General features: G+C 38.0%; 1 pseudogene; it reads right to left on the bottom strand.

The window, feature by feature from the left end:
- LOC139704332 (ruvB-like 1) overlaps positions 1 to 21,753 on the bottom strand; it is a 29,618-nt pseudogene extending 7,865 nt beyond the window's left edge.
- Between the last annotated feature and the right edge of the window lie 387 nt (positions 21,754 to 22,140).

Here is a 22,140-nt window from a genome sequence, read left to right as displayed (position 1 = left end):
GCTTCCAGAGCAGCTGCTACAGAGGACCACCCTGTGGAAACACACCTGAGCTCTTTCCCAGACAGAGTCCAGAGTCAAAGGGGGGTGCGGGAGACATGACACAGACTAACACCCACTTCAGGCTCCCTTGGAAGAAGGTGGCCCCAAAAAGGCCAATCCAGAAACAAAGTATGTGGTGGCCAAAGGCCAAGGGGAGAGACATCAGGTGGCCATTCATGGGAACAAGGTCCCTTGGAAGGTCATGACAATATTCTAGAATTAAGATGGGGAGTGTAAACAATGCCATGCATCAAAATCCTGTGTGCTACACAAACTTAAAATGGGTGGATCATGTTCACAACTGCACCCCAACAGAGCTGCCAGAAGCTCACCAGGACCTGGCCTCTTTGGCCTTGTTGGGGCACTGTGAGAACAGGAGCAGGATTGGGGAGTCCCTAGGCAAAAAATTCATAAGCCTCCTTCAAACTCAGACACTTCACAACTCCACACAACACACCTGAGGTCCTTCTGTCCCAGTATCTCATCCATTTGGAAAAACTGCTCAGAAGGACATGGGTTTTGGGGGGGCTGGGGGTACCAGGGATTGGGCTCAGGGGCCCTCGACCACCAAGCCCCATCCCCAGCCCTGTTTGGCATTTTATTTAGCGTCAGGGTCTCCCTGAGTTGCTTAGGGCCTCGCTTTGGCTGAGGCTGGCTTTGAACTCGCAATCCTCCTGCCTCAGCCTCCCAAGCTGCTGGGATCAGAGGTGGGTACCACCTTTGTTTTGGAAGACAATTTTCCTCTTCTCTGTTAGGCTTATTTCTTTGAGAAGCTGGTCGAAGCAGAGTGATGGATGGCTCAAATTTTCACTGTGTTCCTGTGTCCTCTCTCCTACAGGGAAGAGGACAATTTTTCTCTTTTCCTCTCATGCACTTTTATACGGTTGATTTTCCAGATGAACTGGCTCAAGGTGTCATTCCTGAGAAGGGGCCACCTTCTCACAACCTCATTAATCCAGGGTGGACAGGATGTGGTGAGAGATTAAAGAGAGAGAGAGAGAGAGAGAGAGAGAGAGAGAGAGAGAGAGAGAGAGAGAGGTTTGCAGAGCCAAGCTCCTGAGATGAAGACCCCATTAGGAAACAGAAAAATAGCCCTTGGGAGAAGTGACATTTTCATGATCTCCATAAAGCAGTGACCGAGAAACCACCTCAGAGAATCAAAGAACCATCAAATTATAAAAGGGGGGAAGATGGAAAGGTTGTATGGTGGATGGAGAGTGGTCTAGAGAAGAGAATCTGAGTCTCAGAGAGCTCACAGGACTCACAGGGGTCACCCAGCACCAGAGGACTCACAGTCACCCTGCCATTCAGCCAGCAATGGACTCAGGATGACTATGGAGCCTCTTTCTGAGCCTGAGACCTTGATCTGGAAAACAGGGGAATGAGATTCATGGCACCTGTGCCCACAGGCACACAGCTGCGAGGAGCCACAGGTAAAATACTTCCCCAAGCCCGCAGCAGGGTACCTGGCTATGTAGCAGAGGACAGGTACAGAGCTAGTGTGAGTCAATCATAACAACAGTGGATGAGTAAAAACATTATGAAAAAGAAAGAAAAAAGAAAACAAAATTATGTCCACTTTGACTTTTGGGGGAGGTGAGGGGGCAGTATTGGGAATTGAACCCAGGGGTGACTTACACCTGAGCCCCATCACCATCCCCATTTTTTATTTTATTTAGAGACAGGCTCTCCCTGAGCTGCTCAGGGCCTTGACTAAGTTGATGAGGCTGGCCTCCACCTTGTGATCCTCCTGCCTCAGCCTCCTGAGGTGATGGGATAACAGGCATGCTCCACTGTGCCTGGCTGGCCAATGTTCATCATGTGGGGGATGAAATGGCAGAAGCAATTTTTGACTTAACCAAAGAACCCCCAGGAGCAATGAGAAAAGAAAGAACAACCTCATGAAGGGACCTATGTCCAAACCCTCTACGAGGTGTCCCTTTATACAACACTGTGTTATCCTGAGTGTCCCATATGGCATCAACAGTGCAGAGACCAAGGAAAGAGGGACCCAGAGGTCACACCACATGCCCGGTGCCACAGTGCTGAGGACAGGGCTCAGGACGGACTCCCCTTGAGCTGAATGGTGCCCTTGGCTGTATTGAGCCCTATGATCACGTGACTGGTGGTCTTGCCATAGCTGCCCATGGGGTTCTCGGTCTCACATGGCGCCAGCTCGGTCACCTCCCCCTCGTAGACCTCCTTGGCCTCCTTTATCCACAGCCCTGGGAGGGATGGCCGATGGGGACATGGTGAGAAGCAGGACCATCCTTCTCTTCACATCCATCCCCTCCCCACCAACAACCTTCTTACCTCAACCTGCCACAGCACAAGAACTGACAAGTCACCTTACAGTACAACACGGAGCCACCATCATGGGTGGAGAGCAACACTACAGGGAGCGGTGGCCCACACCTGTCATCCCAGCTCGGGAGGCTGAGGCAGGAGGACGGCGAGCTGGAGGCCAGCCTTAGCAAACCAGTGAGTCCCTGATCAACTCAGTGAGACACTGCCTCCAAATAAATTCAAAACAGGGCTGGGAGGTGGCTCTGTGGTTAGGTTTCCCGGGTTCAATCCCTGGTTCCCCTCCTCAAAAAAAAAAAAAAAAGATAAGGGTCACTGCTGTCCTGACAAATAGGGAGGCCACAGAGGACTTCTGCTGGCAGGTGGCCATCAGGCTCTCTGTGAGCTGATATAGAAATGTATCAAAGGCAGAGACACATGGCCACAGGATCAGACACTCAGGCCATTTCCCGCTGTTCAAGGGAGGGGGGAGGCATTATCTTATCAAGCCATCCCTTGCCTTCTCTTCTCCAGAAACCCAACCAGGACAAGGACACTCAACACTGGAAGCTAAGGGCCAGCTCTCCTCTGCCTGGGATCCACCTGAGAGCCTATAAATGGGCCTTTTGGAAAACACCCAAAAAAGAAGCCACATTCTGTGTTTGATGAACCAAATTCCCAGCTGCTGAACCCCAAGACAAACTTCCCAAACAAAGCCCAGAGCAGCTGTGCACACTTCGAGTCCCAGCAGCTCTGGAGGCTGAGGCTGGAGGATCATGGGTTAGAGGCCTGCCTCCACAACACTGAGGCCCTGAGCAACTCAGGGAGACTCTGTCTCTAAATAAAATGCAAAATAGGGCTGGGGACAGGGCTCAGGGGTCGAGGGCCCCTGGGTTCAATCCCTGGTACAAAAAAAAAAAAAAAAAGAAATTTCCCAGACAACATGAAGGTGTCAGAAAACTCTGTCAAGCTTGGAAAATTCTGGGCTTTTAAACCTACTTTAATTTTTTTTTCTTAATAGAACCTTTTCTATTCTACAAAGAGGAAATTCCTCCAAATGGAATGCCTGCCCATACTCACTGTCAGGGGACAGTGACATGAAATTCCTCCAGGAGGGGAAGAAAGGCATTCCCATCTCTCAGCCACTCATATTTGTCTAGAATTTTTTTGATGGTGACAAGTAGACAGGGGAAGGCCCAGTGGACCATGGACTCAGCTGGTGGCCAGGAGAGGGGCTGCAGGCACTGTCTCTGGCCACAACAGCACAAAGGACATGGGTTTCATCTGCTGGCTCAGGTTTTATGTCCCTGACAGGGACCTTTATGATGCCAAGGGAGAGGCACAGATGGGGACAGATGACCCTCTCTCCCTCCCTCTGCAGCTTCACAGGAATTCAAAGGTGCAGGGACAGAAGGCTCCTGTCTGAGGGGAGGCCACGGCTTGCCCTTTCATTCTGTAGCAGGATCTAGAAATTTATCCTCACCTGCTGCCATCAAAAGCCCCTACTGTGACCCTCCCCCCAGGAGAAACTCCTATCAAATGTGCTTGGTGACCTCTACTTTTTCAAATTTTAAAGCATTTCAGTTCCTGCTGAGCCACTGAAACACAAGCAACTGTGTGAAGGCAAGTTTTATCAGGTTTTTGTCTCACAAAAATGGGGGTTTTAAAATTTTTAAGTTGTAGATGGATACAATTCCTTTATTTATTTATTTTTTTTATTTTTATGTGGTGCTTAGGATTGAACCCTGGGCCCCACACATGCTAGGTGGGTGCTCTGCTACTGAGCCCCCTGCACCAGCCCAGAAAAACGTTTTGATTTTTAAATTTAAGTTGTTAAAAATATTAATATTCAGGTATTTGAAAGGTTGTGATATCCTACTGGTCACATTTTGGGGGGGTTCTTTTTGGTACCAGGAATGGAATTCAAGGGCCCTCAACCCCTGAGCCCCAGCCCCAGCACCTTTTATATTTTATTTAGAGACAAGGTCTCACTGAGTTGCTCAGGGTCTGGCTAAGTTACTGAGGCTGGCCTCAAACTTGCTATCCTCCTTCCTCAGACTCCTGAGCTATTGGAATATGGTTCATATGTTTAATTAATGAGTTAAATAAAATCACTGGCACATGTTTAAATAAGGAAAAGTAAGCCAGGCACTGTAGCACACATCTGTAGCCATAGTTACTCAGCATACTGAGGCAAGAGGATGGTTTGAACCCAGGAGTTCCAGGACTGCCTGGGAAACATAGTGAGACCCTGAAAAATAGGAAATGAAAAGGGAAAAGAGAAGGAGAAATGAAGAAAAAACAATAGGGTGAAAAATTTAAACGTAAAACCCAGGTGTGGTTGTACACACATATAATCCCAGCAGCTCAGGAGGCTGAGGCAGGAGGATAGAGAGTTGGAGGCCAGCCTTGGCAACTCAGCAAGACTCTGTCTCTAAATAAAATATAAAAATGGTTGGGGATGGGGCTCAGGGATAAAGTGCCCCTAGGATAAATACCTGGTAGCAAAAAATAAAAATAAAAAGCCTAAGTTTAATGTGACACATAGCTTAGTTTCTGGACACAAGTTCAGAATTAGAACTCTTCAGCTCAGCATTAGTGTCACACAGGGTCTGGGGATGGCTCAGTCATCATGGTCCCAAAAGAGAGAGAGACAGAGACAGAGACAGAGAATGACTGGTAGAGAGAGAAAGCAGACAATTGAGACGAGATCCCTGCTGATGTTGGCCCTGATCACCTGGCTGAGGTGTCTGTCACACATCTCCACTGAAAGTGACTCTTTTATTCTTCCATTGAGCACTGGTATGTCAGGCAGGACGATTGAGGGCAAAGCATTCTTGTGAGAATTCTTTGGCATGGGAATTGGGGCTTTTTCCCACATTTGCCTATTCATTCAGTCATTTGTTTACACCAAAATGGACTTAAGACTGTTTATTTAGACTCTTGGCTACAATCCACCATAACTTCATTTGTTATTCAATTGCCCAATTGTTCCAGCTTTGGCCAATAGGAGCATGTCCAGGTGCCTCCTGTATTCCAGGGAGCAAGATTCCTTACTGTGTGCTTTTCTCTTTAAGCTCTGCCATACACTGGGGAACACTGACATACTCCAAGACCACTAGTGTATCTCCTGCTGCAGTCCTTTATCTAAGAAGCCCCATTCCTTTGATGTGAGGAAGCCGGTAGGAACCAATAGCGGGCTCTGGGATCCTCATGCTCCTTTCTGTGCAGTATCACTTCTAGACCTATCACACTCTAACCCCAAGAGCACACTCATTCACCACATTTTCCAAATGTACCCCATCTGGTGAGAATAAGGGAGATCTGGCATTCATGCTGTCCTCTCCTTCAGTCCTACCACTGGGTTCTTCTAGACTTGGCTTACCTATTAGCACAGTAAGGAAGCTTGCTCAATATCCACTTTCTATTGTCCATATCCAGTGTGCAGAGCCACAGGGCCAGGATGGCACATAGCCACCACAGGAGCAACCAGGGAGCAGTTGGATGTGGACTCCTTTGGTGCTGCCACCTTTGCTAAGGTCCAGTGACATTGTGGTCAATGCCTTTATCTTCTGGTCCTAGATGTTAGGCAGCCCTGTGGTTTAGGGAAAACCTACATAAAATAAACCCATTTAACTTTGATAGACTTCAGTATTTCTTAAATTTTGCAAACACAATCTTGGTTTTATTCATCTAGTATCAGTGAATATCACATGAACTACAGAGTATAATTTATTTAGCTATTTGATTTTATACACCCCTTCCAATTAAGATTGAACCCATTTCCAACTAGTACCAAAACCATAAAATATTCAGAAGCATGAAAACATGTTTTGTAATTGTGCAAGCTTTTTCACATATTAAACTCAGAACTTCAATTTGTCCTTGAACATGCTGGACTGCTACAATTTGAAGGTTATGTCACCTTAAAATTCACTTGTATGGACAAGACTTTATTATATCCACTCTCTTTAAGCTAAGAAGGTTAAAGAAGTAGATTTTGAATGAGTCAAGACACAAAGAATTGGGCTTCACTGTACCCTGTACTCAAAGCAAGACAATGAGGAATGTGAAGATTGAAGCTCAAGGGTAAGGCAAGCCATGGGACAAATCAAGAAAGTCATCAAGGACAAGAGGAGCTAATCACTAGAAAGCAAGTAAATGCAATAGATCAAATTCCAGAATCCTGGAAAACTATGAACCTAAAATATTAAGCAAGTTGATGGAGAAAGGCAGACATACAAAAGCACCAATACCGGAAAATTGGATTGTAGTACAAATATGAGCCCTAGTAAAAAAGCACTTGCCACAAATGTCTGTTATGATAAATACCTTTACAAATAAAAATCTTTCTACTGGAACAGGTGATAATTACAGGCAAGGCTATTCCAAAGTCTAAAAGCTTTACCCAGTAAATGGTTCATCTGAATAACAAGCTAAATAAAACTGTAACAGTGAATCCAATCTCATATATAATATTAATACACCAATAAAAATCTGAATACATTAAGAAAATCACAAAGGGATGAAGGAAGTGAAGAAGAAAGAATGTATTTTAGACAAATTCAATAATCATCTCAAAAGGCAGGAACCTTCCAAAAGCTCTCTGGAATTTGGGAAAAGAAGGATTCGATTGTTTTGTATTGTGGAATCACCATTACCTTTCAGTATGCTCATTTAAAAAAATAATTTTATTTTCTATTTAGTGTTTCTAAATCAGTATTTTTTTGTGATTATTTTTCTATTCATTATATGTATCTAAAATATATACAGCAGAAACACTATGCTTTACACAAAATACATCATGCATTTGTTATTAATTTAATTAATAAAAATATTTTAAAAATTATTAGTTGTTGATGGATTTTATTTTATTCATTTGTATGCAATGTTGAGAATTGAACCCAGTGCCTCACACATGCTAGGCAAGTGCTCTATCACTGAGCCACAACCCTAGACCCTGTAAAAATAACTTTAATGGTTAAAAACATGCATCAACTTTCAATGTTGACCTTGAAAGTGAAATATATTTTCTTAGTAATATAGAGCTTATTTGGTCAATTTTTGTTTTATGTTATGTAGTTTTTTAAACTATAATTTTCACTTCCAATATGATAATGAAATCATTGGTTAAATATTGTGTTATGGCTTCTTTTTCTGTTATACTAGAAGATTGATTTTAGAAAATAGGATTCAAATTAAATAATACACATTAATCACAAATTCATAGGATCAAAATTATGGCAACTCTATCAGGATTACCAGCTGCTTTTAAAAAGCCAAACACAATTGGAATAGAAGTTTACCTAACACTTAACTGTAATTCTTGTGAGTGTCTTGGTAAAAGAAAGAAACTCATTTATTACTGAAGTGAAGCAGGACTTAGAAGTTGGAGTGTTTGTCCTCACTGGTGACAAGGCAGCTTTGCACTCTCCTGTCATTCATGGTAAGCCATAAGGTTTCCTTGGAGATTCAGTCAGGGTTACACTGCTCTGTGTGCTGTCACCATCTGAGTTCACTTTGAAATGAAGAAACACAGAAGCAACCGCCATATAGGGTGGAGCCTCTTGAGTTCTTGATAGTTTTCTCTGTTACATACTAATGCATTTATTATGAGTAATTTGAAGTTTTTGAGAAACCATAATAGAAAATGTATTGACTATTGTTCCAGAGCTGTAATAGTGTTTGAAAGCTACCCACCACTTTGAATTCCCTTACTGAATGACCAAAGTTTTTTTTTTTTCAAAAAATTACAAATTAATCCTTGATTCGCCTTTCCTTTAACCCAATCTCTATAATTATGACATTCTTTATTATTAATAAAGAATTAAATTGGGCTGGGGTTGTGGCTCAGAGGTAAAGTGCTCGTCTAGCATGCGTGAGGCATTGGGTTCAATCCTCAACACCACATAAAGTAAAATAAAGACATTTTGACCACCTGTAACTAAAAAATGAAAAGTTTTAAAAGAATTAAATCTAATTAATTACAGTTAAATCTAAATCTATTTATTTAAACATATTACATAAAAGTTTTTTTTAAAAAAATCATTTTGTATTATATAACAAGAGATGGGAAAAAGGTATAGTATGGTTACAGCCAATTTGTTATCCAGCAAAGACAAGTTTCCTCTTCATTCATATTTCTGCTCAAATTCCTTTAAAAGAAAGTAATCTTCAATACCTAATTTCTGGATGTGATCCAAACTCATGAATACTTGTGAAAGACTGAAATATTTGTAAATGCATAAAATAACTATTCAGAGATACAACCTCTATTCAGTGTATTTCAAATAATTTTAAAAATATCTAGTCACATTTTTAAGCCTCATCTTTTACTAAGTACTATCTTCACCAAGAGGGCATAGCATTATGCTATCTAAAATTGAAGAGGAAGAGGAGGGGGAGGAGAGGCAGGAGTGTGGACTTCAAAAATTTTGGAACTAGATAGAAAGAGAAAATTGAAAAAAGAGAAGAAATTATTGTTGAAATTTTGGATACCAATATAAATAGAGTTTGCTAATAGGGACTATATGAATATAATTTTTAAGTGAAAATGTAAAGAGGAACAGAAAGACATGCAAATAATGAAAATCAGTTAGGGAGTTCACCAAATTACAGATACAAATAGTTTTATGATACATTTTTCAATTAAACTTTTGCTTTGTCTTTTCATGACCTCTGTTAATATTTGAGAATCATGATTGAAAATGCCAGCTTTTAGCTTAAGCATCCTAAATAAATAAATGATGTACAGTTTTATTTATTCTGTTATCAATTAAAGAAAACAATGGTCTTCCTTATGGAAAAACAGCCACCGTTCCTTGTGTTTTAGTGCACAATTGTCCCTTTGTATTCATGGAAGGGTGGCTCCAAGCCCATCTCCCACCCATATATAGAAAAATCTGCTGAATTTCAAGTTCCTTATGTGCAATAGTGTTATATATTTATATGACTTACTGCAAATCCTCCTGTATACTTTCAGTCATTTTTACATTAATCATAACATCCCAATACATTTTATTAGGATGTTATATTTTATTGGGATGTTCACTATTGTTTAGGAACTAGTGTCTAGAATAAAGGTATGTACTTGTATAGTAATAATTGCATTTATTTCCAGATATCTTCAAACTCATCATGGACTGAATCTACTCATATATAACCTGAAGGTATTCAGGACTGACTGTACTTCAAATGACATATAGGATTATAATTATAATATTAAATGTTATAACTTTCTCCATAAATACAGTATTTTAAGTTACTATATCACAATTTATTATCCTAAATCATACAATATTTTATTTATCTGATCAGATTACTATGGAGAATGTTATTAGTACATGGCCAACACTGCTAGATGCTTTGGATATGATGCCACATATTAAAGTTGATGCTAACATCTAACACCCACAGTTAAAGACTAAACAGTCTCTTAGTAAAATTTTATTAATTGTTAATGATACAAATGTACAAAAAACTGTCAAGTTATACTTTTAATAAGAATCTTAATGAAGAATGCTCAGTGTTAGTTATAGCATAGAATAAATGAAATCAGAAAGATAAAAAAAACTTACTAGAAAAAATGCAAAGAAATTAAGACTTCATAGATGAGGAAGAACTTTTGGAAAAGAGGGGCAGGAAATAACATTCTATTTAGAGAGAAAGGAACCTTAAAGGCCTTGGGAGAAGATGAATAAGGATAGATTTCAGGGATTGAAGTCAGGATACCTGCAATCAAGAGCTAGAGAAAATGTGTGGAGTTGAGGAGGCTGGAGAATACAGTAGGCAGGAGCCCAGTGATTACACCACGCTAGTGTCCTCGAAGCAGGGTGATTATAGGATGAGACTGAGATGAGGAAAAATAGAATCACATGAATATTTCCACTTAAACAGATATAACAAACCAGAGAGAAGGAAAGTTCCCCAACTCAGCAGCAGGAAGCTGTTGCAAAGCTGAGAGAGAGGTGCTGATGGTTCTGAAAGAGATAAAGAAAATACTGGCCTCTGAGGTGATTCAGGAAGTGAAAGTTTTTTTTTTTTTTTTTTTTTTTTAACGTGTCATTATTTGGATATAGTATGTGAGATGGAAAGTAAAGTAAAAGCTAACCCTTTAGCTTTCAATTGATTGTTTGGATTGTGGAATATAATATTCAGTGACACAGGGATTTGGGAATAATCATAATAATTTGGGGAAATAGAAATAATCCTCCAAATGTCTCTCTCTCTCTCTCTCTCTCTCTCTCTCTCTCTCTCTCTCTCTCTCTGTCCCACACCTTTCTCTCTCATTTGTAATCGAGAATTAAATCTACAATGATGCCACAGACACTATGGAAATTCACACTAACCCTACATAAATTAAAAAAAATATATATTATGTTTACTATACATGTCCAATTCTTTTTTTGTTGTTGTTTTTCACCTTAACACTTTTGAAATTGGGACATGTCTAACATCAGATAATCAATATTATTATCCTAATATTTTTTTTTCTATTGTATTCATTGTTTTCTTTTTTCCCCTGCTTTTTTCCTGAAAAACTGGCATGAAAGGATAAAATATCTTAAAAAATGAGTCAATTGTGAACCAAAAAATATGTTATTTATTAAATCATTCAAATAAAACTGATGACAATAGAAATTTCCAACTATATTTTTAGATGCAATTTTGAAAAATAAATTTAAAATTAACATCTATAGTATTACAAAATACATGTTATTTTAAGCTATGGTAATATTTAGAAAATTTAGAAAACTACACATATGTTCATTACTGTACACTGTGTTTAGGAATATGTTTTAAAATATTTTAATCTCAAGAAAGTGGTTCTACATTTTTTCTACTATTTGGGTAATGTCCAACTTCTTTAAATTTTTCTGATAAGTAATATTTCCCCAGAGGATACACCCAATGCTTCTCTACTAACATACTTTTAATGCAGACGTGTTCCTGTAGCCAGACTGTTTTGTTTTGACTTGCTTTTATTTCTATGCTCAGAATGCCTTTGGTATTGTAGAGTTAATTTCTTTGATATTATATATTGACTAATGATTATATAGAAGTTTTATGTGTCAGGCATCAACCTAAGTGTTTTCTATTAATTAGGTCATTTAATATATAGCATCCCTATTTTTCTTACTCCTGCCTTATAGAACCAAGGCAGAGGGAGGTAAAGGAATAATTTCATTTTTGTGTAGATAATAATACCAGAGCCAAGTAAGAGAAAAGAAAAAAATCTCCTGTAGAGGTAGCTTATTTATTGACATATGCAGGAATTCTGATATTCACTGATGTTTTCTCTAAATTTAATAATTTGTGCAATATTCTTGAGCAGATTTTTGTCCAAAACAATCATGTCCCATTAACCTGCATCTTATCTTTCCAACTTTCTATCAGTATCAGTAGTCAGCCCATTAAACAATGCTTCCTCTGCATTCTCCACAATATAGCTCTTCCAAAGTGAATTCAAACTTATTCAATGAAATCTCATCCTCACCCATTTTAAAACAGAGGAGTAAGTAAAAGTAAATGAAACAATGTTTTAGATTTACAACTGCTCTCTGTTATCCATCCAGTTTTGTCCCATGGCTTCAGTTAATATTTTTTGTATTTGCATTCTTAAATTTCCAATGTTTCATTAGCTTTGGAAATTGTTTAAATCTGCTTTCTTTCTTCTGTATTTAATATTTATGCTAGAATTGCTTCCAATTTTTATGAACATGTTGTATTCTATTTTTCTTTGCCTGTCTCTAACATTTACATTTGCAGGTCACTTTTTCTTTCTAAGACATGAATTATCCTCTGACCTTTGTTCCCATAATGTTCACTGCTGTAATCCAAAGTGTCATCACTCCTTTCTGCAATGGTTTTGTAACTGGTCTCCTTTCCATTACACAAGATCACTGATTTATAATTTTTTTTCCTAAAATTGCTGGATAAAGTTCTTTATACCCAAAATCTCAGAATGCCTCCTATCCCTACAAAAGCCACTTGGATACATGTACCATTCTTAGTTTAAAACTAAGCAAGTGTTCTGAGTTCCCCTGCCTCTGGAAGGTGATTATGTCAATAAATCCTTTTCTAAAAGGTCTTCTAGCACCTGCTGTTGTCATTTGTACACTGAGAGAGAGAATTTCTAACTTTTCTCTCAAGAATGCATAGTAGATTTAGTGATTCACTTCTAAAGAACAGTAAGTAGTGAAAGAAGAGTTGATGGTTTATAAGACTGGGTTATAAAAGGCAAAACATGCCAATAGTCTACTTCTGAGTGCCATCTTCCCACATCCCCAATTTGCACTAGAATTCCATTCTTTTAAGTTAACATCAAATATAACTCATGCTGTATTAATATGAAACTAAATTAATGGTCTGTAAGTATAATTTGTGCAATTAGCACATACAATCTACTAAAATATGATCACCATAATAATGTATTTGTTACATTTCTAAGAAAAGTCAGCCTCGAAAACTTAATTTAAAGTTAAATTTAAAACCTAAAGTCAAATTTAATTCTTTCATTTCTCTATCTTTCTGTGTGTGTGTGTGTGTGTATGTGTGTGTGTGTGTGTATTCTCAATTTCAAATGGCTGAGAATTAAACCCAAGTCTCACACATGCTGGACAGGCATTCTACCAATGAGGTAAATATCCAGCCCTTTTAAAATCTTGAGACAGGGTCTGAGCTTGAACTTGAACTTGAAACCCACCTTCCTCAGCCTCCTGATAACTGGGATTATAGGAATGTGCCCCCATATACTGATTATGTCTTAGTTTTAAAAATTTGTTTTAATTAGTTAATGTGTCTAATTATTAACTATTTTTTTTACTTTTAATAATTAATGTGTGAAATTATATATAAAAATAACCTCATTAATATTGATTTATATGAACAAGCACACTAAAAAGTCCCTGTAAGTGAAAGTTGAATTTTCTGCTTCTCTTGGCAAGTGGGTTCCTAGTAAGTGGCAGGCCTCAGCAGCCAAGATGCTCTTGATAGGAGACTCTACTCACTGGCATTTCAACAGACCACAAAAGCTCACCACCAACTTTTTCCCCAGGATTCCCAGCTTCTGAACTTACAAGATGCAAACTACCTCCAAGCATTTCACAACAATTCTCCTGTTGAGTGTGCTCAGCTAGTGGTATATATACCTCTTGGTTCAATGCTATTGGTTCATGTTTATGCTTATAAGGGTTTGGAAAAAGTACCCACCCTATTGGTCAAAACTTAAGAATTGCTCATGACCCCAGGCCCCCTGAGGGAAAAGCAGAAGCTAGGGCAGAGCACTTGTGCTTATCCGACAGTGAGTCCTCCAGTCCACACTGCAGTTAGAGCCGGGGTGGGGGGGGGGGGGGGGGGGGGGGGGAGCCAGGGGAGGAGCCTGGGGAGGAGCCGCTGCTGCCTCCCAGAAGGAGCAGCCATAATGGAGCCAGAGGAGCCAGAGAAGCTGGAGGAGCTAGAGGAGTCAGAGGAGCTGCCGCTGCACTCCAGAAGGAGTGGCCATAGCGTATAAAACAAAGCTGCAGCTGGAGCACGGGAGCCACTGGAGTGCAGGTACCACTGTGGTGCAGGAGCTAATGCTGACACCGCATCCAGGAAATGGGAGCCACCAGAGCACGAAAGCATTGGAGTGCGGGAGACCCACCCTGCTGACACCGCTGCTGGAGCATTGAATTCGCTAGAGTGCAGGAGGCAACTTTCCTTCTAGAGTGTAGGAGCCAATGACGCTGCCACCAGAGCGCAGGACCCAATACCAACTTGTTGGTGGTGTCCAAAATTCAGGATTCCACAATGCCATCAACAGAGTACTGAAGATGCTGGAGTGCAGGAGCCAATGCTGTTGCAGCTGGAATGCAGGAGCTGCTGCCACCAGAGCTCAGAGCCACCCGCTATGGAACCCAAGCCAAAGGATCCAAGCTGGGAGCCCCTCTGGAATGGTGCAGGCACCTTGGGTTGGAGGACTGCAGCTTCTGGAGAGGTACTCTTTGGCGAAGGGAGTCGCCACATTAGAGGAGGACTCACCCAGGGTGGGTGGGCATCTTTCTCTGCAGCGCTGGAAGTGTGACCTGTGAGTTTCGGGGTTGTGGGGCTGGTGAACCTATTGTGTTTTAAGGAGTGTGTAGGGGTAGATGCAGCATGAGGATCCCTCAGGTGGGGGCATGCCTTGTGGTGTCTGTATGGGATCCCATTTTGTGGAGGTACAGGTATGTGAGTCTCAGTGAAGAGATCTTAAAGGAGAGTCAAGCTCCTGGGGACAGGAAGGCCTGTTGTGGGGGGTGATGTGGAAAGGGGATGCCAAAGGGAGCCCAGCCTTCAGCAAAAAGAGAGGCTCAATTTGGGGCCATATAGACTTTCTCCCACATCCCAACATTCTCATTCCTGGGAGACAACTCTAGGAGTCAAAAGGCACCTTCACTTAGCATTCCACGTCAGAGTGTATGGACTGCTCCTTTGGTATATGGGTCTCCTCACCCCTTGCTTTCTATGACAGGAAGATGGCAGGTTTTTGCTTCCCCTCTACCTTTTCACTCTCCCTTGGGCCAACCTCGAGCTTATTCAGGCCTCTGGATTCATAGCTTAGTCCAGGTCCCTGTAGAGGTTGGGGATGTTTACAGTTGTGGAGACTAAGGATAGCATTTCCATGTCTGGACTGTGAATGTGTGGGTCCATGAATATGGCTGTATGTGCATGAGAATATGTGACTGGAGTATGTGTATATGAAAGTGTGCACCTGTCTGGAGATGTCCAAGTGTATATCTAGGTATTGTGTGTATGTGTATCTGTCTGTGTGCATGAACAGTTTTTGTGAGTCTGTACTTATATGATATGTGAGTTCATGGGAGTGAATAAGGCTATGACTTGTGTGGTCAGTGTGTATTACCCTTCCCTTGTTAGTGCCACCATCACTCAGCCTGGTGCCACATTGCAGCTATGTTTGCATTTTGCAAGTTGTCAGCCCAAGATAAAGGGACTACAAAATAAAGGACACAGAATAGAGAAGTAGAAAAAAAGGCAGAGGGCAGAGTGTGGGGTAAAAGTGTGAACAGAAAGGGCCAGAGTATGCAGGGGGAAATCAAGGGTATAAGATGTGGCTCTTCCCAGCCCTGAGTGTTTGCATTTGGGAAGGTGCTGCAGCCACTGCCCAGAGGCAGCATATGACATGAGGTCACACCTGCCTACTGTCAGAGCACTCTTGGTGCTGGGAGTGTGTACATAGGGGCAAGTTGGTGCCATCTTGGATCCTGAGATCTTCTTTGGTTTGCAAAGGTGGTAGCAGCACCTATGTAAAGACAGGTGATGCACAGAGATGCGGCTTCCAGCAGGAAGGACAGTGGCTACCTGAATATGACCAAGAGATGGTGAAGCACATGACTTCAGCATTTTTGACAAGGCACAGAGTACCTGTGTGAAGGCCACCTGGAGCTCACCTGCCAGGTAAAGACTGCACTAACTACCTGATGCTCAGTCAAGTGAGTGGCAGTAGTGGATGACCTGGTACTAAAGCTCCTTGCTAAAGAAGGAAAATATTTTAAGTGCTATAGGAAATATTTTTGCTAGAGGAATTGAAAGAAGGAAATTTGGAGGGAACAAATGAGGTTGTTCTGTCAATTTGGGGCTGGGGTCGGGTTGAACATGAGAAGGCAATCTGCTGCCTACAAGATTAGAAAATCCTCATTCTTGCTAACATGGAAAGAGATTGGCATGGCCACATTTTACCATTGTTTTCCTTTTCTATAGTTTATGTTCACTTAAAGTGCTTAATTCTAATCTAATTAATAATGTAAAAAAGCACAAGGTACAGCTAAGACATTGCATTAGGAAACTTTAATATTTAACATGGGATTTTTAAAAAATTCTATTTATCCAAAACATGATTTATTTTGTGTAATGGCTTAAAGTCTGATGATTGATGTTGGTAGTGTGTTATACATGAATTGTTTTCTATAGTATTTTTGATAATTTTGAAACATTCAGAGTTAACATATTGGTCAGAAAATGAGTCTTTCAATCAAGACTTTTATATTGTAGTTGTATGTCAATATTAATAAGTTTGATATTGCATCTTTTAACCAAGTTCAAATTCCTGCAGATCATACTTTGAGCACTTATTTATCTGCAGCAGATGGAAAAAATATTCTATATGTTACTATTATAGAAATGTATGTTAAGTAAAAATATATTGTAATGCATTGAGAAGTCTATCCAAGATTTTTTAGAATTTTACAAAATCTTGTCAAATTCATAAAGTGTAGCTTTAAAAACAATTTTTATGAGATATAACAAAACATTCTTTTAAAGTAGCAGTCACAATCCATTTATTTTGGTGGAGGAAAGAGTGAAGGAAAGCTGGCATTTTTAAAAAAAATTGGTGCAAGAAAATCTTTTGAGTAAATATATATATATATAATATATATATTATATATATATATATATATTATATATATATATATATATATATATATATATATATATATATATATATATATATATCATATATATATAGTAAGTGTTCACTTTAAAATATTTTCCAGATGGAAAAGATGCAAGAATTTTTCCTGCTTTATGTAAATTTTTAGTCTGGTGAGTTGCCAATTTTAACTTGTTTGTTTTATGTAAGATTCAGATTCTTAGTGATACCTATCTGGTTTTTCAAAGGCTTTCAGCTGCTGTGGAACTGTATTTATGCTTTCAGTTCAAAAGAACTTATTCCCTGGAAAGCACTGAAAAAAATGAGGACATTTCAGAATTATTTTCAGATTATTTTTCATATTCCTTTTTGATACTATAGGTTATTTTATCTGTTATAGGTGTTAAGTAATTTTTTATAAAGTAAAAAATTTAGACTATATTTGGAAAAAATTCCTAGCTATATCTGATATTTAAAAGATGTTTTGTCAAAAGCATAAATTAACAAAGATGACAAGTTAATGGAGGTGGACAAGTTAATTGAGCTCTTTCACATTATTTGAGAAAATGGCGTATACTTGCTGACTTTAGGAATCATGGCTGGTGAGAAATCACCAAAGATTTACCAGAGGCAACTTTATCATAAACAAAATCTACTAAAATCTGCAGCTTCCAATTCATAATCGTTAGAAATGTCTCTAGTATTCATACTGTCCAAAAGTTTCAAATCACATCTCCAATTGCAGCTGATTTGTTAGTTTTTAGGGATGGTTAAATATATGCCCATATTTTATTAATTCATTCTATCCACAAGTCCAGATACAATGTAATAAAACATTTTCAATGAATCACTTTCTTCCTTTTAAGTATTTACCTCTTTGACCTGGTCAAATTAGTGAACTGATTTAGAATATAAAATCTAGAAAATACCACCGGTCTTACAATGTCAAATATTGATCATTGGTGGTACACATAGGTAGCTTTTTTTATGGAAAAATATGTTAGAAGTGTGGAAGGGAAGCTAAACTATTTTGATTCAAATCAACCTATATATTTTTAAGTTCTACATATTTTCAATTTCTTTACAAGTATTTTAATACTTATTTTTAAGTACATATACACCAAGAGAAAATATTAAATATAGGGAAACAATTGCTTGGGAAGTTTAAATTATATATATATATATATATATATATATATATATATATATATATATATATATATATATATATATATATAGTGTAGTATTTGACTATTTTAGATTATAGTTCATTGCCTCACTTGGCACAAAATGAAAACATCATATTTAACATGTTCCTATCAGTATTTCTTTATGTTTTATAAACATCCTACATGCAAAATTGGTATTAAGTTTAACATAAAATTTCACTCAAAAATTATGAAGACTAAGTTAGTTTACCAACTCAAGTAGTGTATTTGCTCTCACAACTGTTTGGCTGCCAAACATAGGTTAAATAAATTTCTTTTCCTAAAATCTCTGCATTGTAATGAAATTAATTCTGACTGCTTGAAAAGTCATAATCTACTAGAAATTTGCCTGTACAAAAATTTGTAAACATTAAATATTTTGAATATAGGATTCTTCACAATTGATATAAATAATTTTGTATGTACATTGTATAACATCAGTGTTGATTTTTAATGTTTATCATTATTTTCTGTGATTTATCTAATACATATTTGGTGATTTTCATTAAAGTATTGGGTACTTTCTCCAAGACTGAAATATCAATATAAAGTGTACTTGATTGTATTAAAAATGTGTTGCAGGAATTGAGCAAGCAAAGAAAAATATAAAGGCTTTTTATGGTCTTTTTCTAAACTTAGTGTAGGTTCTGCTTATCTGTAGCTCTTTATTGATGCTATAGATAAGATGGTGCTGCTATGTTAGTGAAAGATAAAATACAAAACATTTCACTTACTTCAAAACTTGAACAGAAAGGCTATTTTATTTTTTTTTACTTATGCATTTAAAGTCCAAGTTTGTTTTCTCTTTTTTGAAATCCCTGAGTGACACTTGAAATGTCTCAACAATTTTCAGCCTTCTTGATGATGGAATATTTGTGGGAATTTTAAGGAAAATTTATTTTATAGGTAGCATAAAACACTGAAGATTGTGTCTCTAGCACAATTTGTGATACAGGAGAAGTAGAGTATCTTAAAGACAAAAGACTTAGAATAATACAGACCTTACTGTGTAGATATAATCTTTTTTCAACTTCAGACTTGAACACTTTCAGTGTGATATATCATAAATGTGAGTTTCTTAAGAGATTTTCTTACTAGAAAGCAAATCCTTGGTGACACACATTTGTGTTAGTCTTTTCAACAGTGGGTTGAAGTTCAGCCATAGCCTGAGAGAGAATCTCTGGATCATTGTAAACTGCAATAGTAAAGATTCTGTTCTTGACAGGTGCAAACCATAAAAATTATCCTGCCATTTTTCCTAAATTAATAAAGCTTAAAGACCAATCATATCTAAGTTGTTTTCTGGTGTTTTAATATTTACCATTTTAAAACAGAAAATGGTTCCTTTGGGCCAATTTTATGGGGTTAATGCATTGTCAGATTCTAAGAACTCACTTAAATAAACAAGATTAGCACTAGCAATCTTTTTTTTTTCACAAGCAGTAATTCTGACAATAATAGTATGTTTGTCAGTTAGGTAAGAACTAGCCAGTGCATTACCACTGTGAATTCTAGCAAGAAAGATAATGTGAGATGTTTTGGTTTTATGTTTCCCAAGCTAAAAACAAAGGAGTGTTAGTGAACTAGACTTGAACTCTTTTAGCCCCGGCACTTGTATTCAGTGAGTTCCTAGTATACAATTATTTGGTTTAATATCTATGCTATATTTTCATATAAGTGCCAGTAGCACAGTATTTTATAGTAATTGCTTTCAATTATTTCATCAATAAAACTAAGTCCCTAGATATCCTGGGAACAAATTGTGCATACTTTATAAATTCTTGTTTGTGGGTGATTCAAAAGATAGACATTATAAAAATGTGTTTTCTAATTTTTACATTTTATTCTCATAAGATTGTCTTTTTTATAATTTATTGAATATATCAAGATTTGTTTACAAAAACTTATCTAGTAAAATAATTTTTTAAAATTAATAATTTCAGATTAGAAAGAATGTTTAGTTTCTCTCACAGTCACCACAAACGTTTACTTCTGAGTCTGCTTAATCTGTTTTTACTACATATGCACACTCTAATAAAATCGTGTCAAGAAATAACATAGCTAACACCTATGAACAATTTTTTGGCAGTCTGTAACTTTTGTAGCATGTTCTTTGGGAATGTACCTTGTCTGCACTTCCACAAAGGCTAATTTGTCATTCATTAATGGAAAAAAATCATAGAGATACAAGTGATCTTTGAAATCATTTGGAGAATTTACACACCCTTGAATTAATAAAGGAGTTGCTTTGTGATAACTCTCAAAGATAGCAATACATGTCCTGCTTGAACATGGATAGTGACAAAGAGTACACTCCCTCACCAAGATAGCAACTTTCATTCATGAACATCTCTTCTTTTGTTGAGCAAAATTAATTCTTCCTATTTTTTTAAATCTCCTGATACCAATGTGGCTATATAGAATTTTTTCTCTATTACATTTGAGCTTGAAAATCTCATGTGCCTTGGTTTCCAAACCCTGTACTCTCCCAGTTACCCTCACCTAAAGATTTTTTCCATATTAATCATTGTGTGTGATTTGCATCTGAATGTGATCCACTTTATGGTCCTACTATGAAAAGACATCTCTGTCTTTTAAACAGATGTTCTGGTTGTCTAAAAGATTTCAGGATTATGCTATTTGTTAATATGGAATTTACACTTGTCTTTTATGAATTTAGATTTTGCACACTTCTCTTTTTGAGGTTTATGATTGGTTAACTTGCTCCTTGTTTTCCGTGTTTATTCTTTCAGCTGCTTAAGATTTTCTAATCTAAGGAATCCTGGCATGTGCAAGTACAAGATAAAACTTTTGTCTTCAGCCCTATTGCATATACATTTTTAACATTTATTTATTTATTATTATTTATTTATCTATCTATCTATCTATTTATTTATTTATATGTGGTACTGTGAATTGAACCCAGTGCCTCACACATGAGTGCTGAGTGCACTACCACTGATCTACAACCCTAGCCCACATATATTTTAAAGAACTCTTGACACCATTTAATGTAATTGAAAAACACTATCAAACAACAAAACACTATTAAACAAATATTAAAGATAGCTAGTGTTCTTGTTGCTTTTAGATATATTGAACAATATTCACAGGATTCATATGCAATGTTTAGTGTCAGCAAAGCAAGGGACAACATGGGTTTTATGCTTTCTCCATTAGACTGGAGTTTACAAGGGAAGGGGCCACTTCTTATCTAGTGTGAGCAGCCTGGTGAATACACAGATTTGACTATTAATATACACTGAAGAATTCTTTGAAAGTTTAATGCCAAGAACACAGAGAGGACTTGACAGTTACTTTCAGGTCCAGGTTTCAGAAGCTTGGCTAAACACACTTGGGGAAAAATGACCAGTTCTAGACCCTGTGTGAGTATGTATTTTAATGTTGTGGTAGTTTATCATGAGCCTAGGCAGACAAAAGTGGGGTCCTGCAGGTTATTAAATCATGGAATAGGATTATTGTCATCTATTAAAAGAAAGCCACAAAGAAACTTCTCAATTTATCCTGTGAGGACAGAGATGGGGTACTTCCTTACTCTTATCAAGCTGCTGTAATAATCTATGGTAAACTGGGTGGTTTATAACCACAGCCACTCCAGTGTGTAAGATCAAGGCACAAGGCAATTCAATGTTTGGAAAGGACATTTCTAATGGATAGAAGCTTCTGGCTGTGTCATCATGTGGTGGAAGAAGCCAGCTAGCCTGTAGCACTGTTCATTAGAGCATTAATTCCACAGATGAAGTCTTCAGCCTCAGGACCTCAACACCTCCCCAAAGACTCACCTTCTAATACCATCACCTTAATGGAGATGAGTTCAACCAAGGTACCCAAGGGGACACAAACCTTCAAATTAGAGCTGTCTATGAAAAAGCAGGTTCTCAATAGTCAATAAACCTGTTGGAAACTTGATCTTGGACATCTGAGCTTTCAGAAGTCCACAGATTATTATTATTTTTTCTTGTAAGGTATATGTTTCTAGTACTCCCTTAGAGCAGTCCAAACTGACTATAATATATTTAAAGTGATAATTCTGTCTTTTCAATTGTTCCTTCAATATGAACTCTTCCCTGAATTTTACACAGGTTATCAACTCTCTGGGCATCCCTCCATGTATGTGCCTATGTACATGCACATACAATAGCAAGGAGCTTGGGAATTTCCACCAAGCCCAATCCTCATATT

Source organism: Marmota flaviventris, unplaced genomic scaffold (assembly GCF_047511675.1).
Source record: "Marmota flaviventris isolate mMarFla1 unplaced genomic scaffold, mMarFla1.hap1 Scaffold_54, whole genome shotgun sequence".
NCBI classification, from domain to species: Eukaryota; Metazoa; Chordata; class Mammalia; order Rodentia; family Sciuridae; genus Marmota; species Marmota flaviventris.
The sequence above is the reverse complement of the archived record's forward strand: the minus strand, read 5'-3'. Positions and strand labels throughout refer to the sequence as shown.